Source organism: Humulus lupulus, chromosome 2, assembly GCF_963169125.1.
Source record: "Humulus lupulus chromosome 2, drHumLupu1.1, whole genome shotgun sequence".
NCBI lineage: Eukaryota > Viridiplantae > Streptophyta > Magnoliopsida > Rosales > Cannabaceae > Humulus > Humulus lupulus.
Genome location: NC_084794.1, coordinates 49,191,849 through 49,197,054, shown reverse-complemented (window position 1 = coordinate 49,197,054; position 5,206 = coordinate 49,191,849).

Below are 5,206 nucleotides of genomic sequence, written 5' to 3'. Positions count from 1 at the left end.
GAAAATGTGAATGTTTTATTAAGTACTAGTTAAAGGCGTTTTTACAGGAATATTGCCCATAAAGCAGTTGTAGTTGACAAATGTTTTAAATGAAATAAATAATTGAATTAAATTATTATATATATAGACTATGTTCGATATTATGTTGATAATATTAAGTAAATTTCAGAAAATTCCAAAGTTTATCTATGTGGTCTTAATCTCATATTGGTATTAGAGGATCGAGATTAATATAATAAAATGGAAACAATTCGCAATAAAATAATGTTATGGAATCTTTAGATTAATTACTGCTAATACGGTTCACTAGTATTATGAATACAAGTGACCTAGATTCGAGTCACTAGTGTAGTAGGACACTTTAGTGAATGTACTTTATATATAGTGATATATAGAACTAGACCTGTTTAAACTTGTGATTTGTACTTGTGATGTGATTTGTTAATACTTGTTTAAACACAGTTTCGTAATATTAAGCAAACACATCAAACGATGATTATATACATGATCATCTTAATCCTGAGGTTACTATGAACTCCTATATATGTCATCTGATCCTTAGATTCATGTGTTAAGATTTGTCAGAATGATCAGGCGAAGAACAATTATTTCGGAGACTTAATGATATATATGGCTGGGGACATAGTTTAACAAATATGGAATCTATACCTTCTTATAGATTGAATAATGGTTCCCTATTGGGTTGACTGTTGGAACTAAAAAGGTTATGAGCGCTCACGTCGCAAACTTGTTGTGACACATCCTTCGCTAGTAAACTCAATAGTACTCTAGGAACAAGACATAGTTAAAAGGGTAAAATGGTAATTTAATACCCTTTTAATTATGAACCATTAATAGAGGATTAACGTTGTATGTAATGATTATATCAATGAACACTTTATTCTTTAATAAAGTACTCTGTAAATATATGTCTACAATTATCAAGAGTTCAATCTCATATTTATAGTGGAGTAATCATGAGATTGATAACTTTGCTTATTGAATCAAAGACCTTTGATTAATAATCTAATATTTATCGGAGCTTGATATTATAGGTCTATGGGTCCCCAAGAGGGATCTATCAACACCATATCAAGGTAAAAGTTGATACAAGGGTAAAACTATAATTTGGAAATTTAAGAAGAATTTTATTATTAGGGTCAAGTATACAATTATATGATAATTGAAATTGAATACGTAATTTAGAATTAATTATATGATAATTGCGATTGAATAATTAATTATTAAATTTTTCAAAATATGTTTATTAATATAAATATATAATTTCGAAATTCGTATATATATAAATAAATTAATTAATTTTTTAAATTAATTATTTTATTTGAGTGGGAGAAAATAAAATTGGTAAGTCAAAAAAATATTTTTTGATTTATTAAATTTTAAAAGATGATGATAATGATGATCATCAATTTGAATTTTGAATTTAAAATTTAAATTTTGAAATATTGTTGTGATCTTTTTCCTTAAAAAGATAATATCATATTTTGTGGAATGATTGATTTTAATTAAATAAATAAATAAAAGAAAAATGCAACATCCCCGAAAAAAGAATACTGCTGTTCACACATGACACAGCCCAAGGAATGTGCCATGCATGTAGCAAAACAAAGATAATGCATATGTGTTGTTTTTATTTTATTTATTTATTTAATTAATAATTTGAAAATAGATATTTTCAAATTTGGTAAGTTAGATATTTACCTAAATCAATTCCTATCGTCATTATGATATTATTATATTACTATTATTATTAGGAATAATAAGGTAATACATAATCTCTATAGAATAGAAAAGTGAGTAAGAATTCATAAAAGTTTCAGAATTTTTGTCAAACAAAAAATTGTCATCTTCTTCTTTTATTCTAACCCTTCTCAAGTCATAATCCAAGCTCTTATGTGTTGAGATATACTTGTGATTCCTAAATTACAAACCCTTGTTCTCTATGTGCCCACACATATCTTGAGGACATTTTGGAAGATCGTGGTTTGAGTACTCAAAGAGTTGGATAGGAAGATCGATATATATACGAAAAGACTCAAGGACACTTGATAGGCTTCAAGAGGTAAATACTTTTATTCTTGAATATTTGTCTATATGTTTATATGATATATATAAATATGTGTATATTTATATATATGTTGCATGATTAATAATATTGTATATTAATGTTTCTGTTTGGATGATTCCTTAAACATATAAACTATTTATATGAAAGATGAAAATTTTTTGTGTTATGAACACTGGGCCCACCACACCCATTTCTGATTGTTTTTCCAACATATTACTCACTCGATATAAGGTTGAATGTTATTAATATTCTACAACACAAGAGGATGTTCTTTATCTATTATATCTTGACTTATTGTGCATAGAACGCTACAACGACGACTCTGAATCTCAACATTTTCAACATCATTTAATCCAATGCTCCGTACACCAGTCATGTATTTAGAACAAAATTCAATTGCCTCTTCTGCAATATCGCATTCGACGATGCATCATTCTGGCCGACTTTTATTCTTGACATACCTCTTAAGAATCTTCATATATCGCTCAAATGGATACATCCATCCTAAATAAATGGGACCACAATATCTTAGTTCTCTAACCAAGTGAATTGTCAGATGGATCATTATATAAAAAAAATTCGACGGGAAATATTTCTCCAATTCACACAATGCCTCATCAATTTCATCTTTTAACTTGGGTAGTTTAAGTAGATCAAGAACCTTACAACACAATGACTGTTGGGAATAGTGCCCTAAAAGCATTTGTATTGGATAGTGTTTTTTGAAATAAATAAATGGATTGTATTGTTATGTATATATTTTATGTCCTATATTATTCTTGATAATATTATTCTTGAGAGGATCATGATTGAGATAACGAACTTAAAACAGTTCGCAGCAAAATAAAGTTATGAAATCTTTAGATTAAATACTGCTAGTGCGGTTCACTAGTATTATGAATACATGTGACCTAGATCTGGGTCCCTAGTGTAGTAGGACACTTTAGTGGAGGTACTTTATATATTGAGAATATATAGAACTAGACCAGATGTTTTAATTAATACTTAAGTAAATACCATTTCATAATATTAATTAAACACATCAATCGATGATCATATACAAGCTGATATTAATCCCGAGGTTGCTATGAACTCCTATACATATCATTTGATCCTTTGATTCATGCGTTAGGATTTGTAAAAGATGATCACACTAAAAACTATTGTTTTGGGTATTCGATGATATATATGGCAGGGACATAGTAAACAGATATGAAATCTATACTTTCTTATAGATTGAATAATGGTTCCCTATTGGGTTGACTTTGGGAACTGAAAGGTTATTGACGTCAAATTCATAAACATGTTGTGAATTAACCATCACTCGTAAAGTCACTTGTACTCTAGGAAACAAGAAATAATTAAAAGGGTAAAATGGTAATTTTATTCCCACTTAATTATGAACCATTAATAGAGGATTAATTTGTATGTAATGATTATATTAGTGGTACTTTATGGTTACAATAAAGTACTCAATAAACATATGTCTATAATTGCAAGAGTGCACTATCATATTTTTAGTAGAATAATCATGAAATTAATAAATTATGATTATTGGGTTAAAGAGATTTGATCAATAATCTAAATTTATTGGAGCTTGGAACTATAGGTCTAAAGGTCCCCAAGGCGGCTCTATCAACCCTATTCAAGGGAACAGTTGATACAATGATGAAAATGAAAAAGGCTATTTAAGAGAAAATTTGTTCTTCGAGACAAATATACAATTATATGATAATTGAGGTTGAATAATTAATTAGTGTAATTTTGAATAATGAAGTGAAATTAATTTTTCAAATTCATTTATTAACTTATACACTAAATTTCGAATATATATAAAGGAATTGGTTTTTGAAATCAATTATTTTATTTAGTGGGAGTAAATAAATATGGTAAGATAAAATAGTTTTGAATTATTAAGTTTATTTAATGAATAATAATGCGATAATAATGAATTCAAATTTGAATTTTGGTTGTCATCTTCTTTTCCTTAAAAAGATGATATCTTAGTTATTTGAATTTAATTTATTTAATTTGTTATCCCTAAAAAATCCAGAGTTGACGTGGTGAATGAAAAGCGATACGTGGCATCACAAATCAGGGAAAAACGACGAAGTATTGAAAGAAGATCGATAAGCAAAAAAGATAGGTCCAGACCTATGGGAAGTCAACCAGGCCTAAACCCTCTAGGGGTGGTCGGCCTGGCATTGTCCCCTAGGGGTGGTCAGCTTAACCCCAACCCCTAGGGGTGGTCGGCCTAAGCATACCCAAGAACCCTTGGGTGGTCGGCCCACCCTATCCTTCATAGGGTGGTTGGCCTATAATCCCAGAGACACTTCACTGGGAAAACTCACACTCGTTCAAACTGAGATCAAGGCCTAACACCCAGAAGATCAACATTCCTAGCACCGAGAGGATCAATTGGCCTAGCACCCAAGCTCTAAAAGGTCATCGAGCTAGCACCTAAGTCTCATAGACTAATCAAGACTTCGCGTTTTCTCAACAGTCTTAATCGTGCATTATCAACCACGATCCAGAGAAGACAACGAGAAGATCCACGTTCTCATAATCATGGGAGGGTGGACACGTATCTCCACTCCCAATATCATGTACCAAACTATGATCCCCACTCTTACTGATCATGCAACAACCCTTGAGTACTATAAATAATGGACGCAGGGCTTCATTTCAAAGGATTTATTTTTCTAGAATTTTGGGGAATACATCTTCTTGAGGAGTGAACTCTTCAGTTTGTATTTGTAATATTTAATCGAGTGATTAAATACTAAAGACTAAGTGGATTACGTTATTACTGTTCATCAGAATAGGGCCGAACCACTATAAAATTTCTATGTGTTTATTTAAGATATTTGTACTCTATCATATATTAGATTAATTCTGTTCAAAAGGTGTCGTTTATTGTACATACGACCGTTGGCCAATTTCACAAGTCAACATTTTGGTGCTTTCATTAGTTTTATGATGCCTCCAAAATCTTGTCAGACAAAGAGGACGGCTCCCAGGGATTCCACCACTCAGGATCCCATCAATCCCAATAACGAACCTCAGGTGAAGGTTGGAGACAAACCTGATGCAGAAGATCCACAAGATGCTTACCAG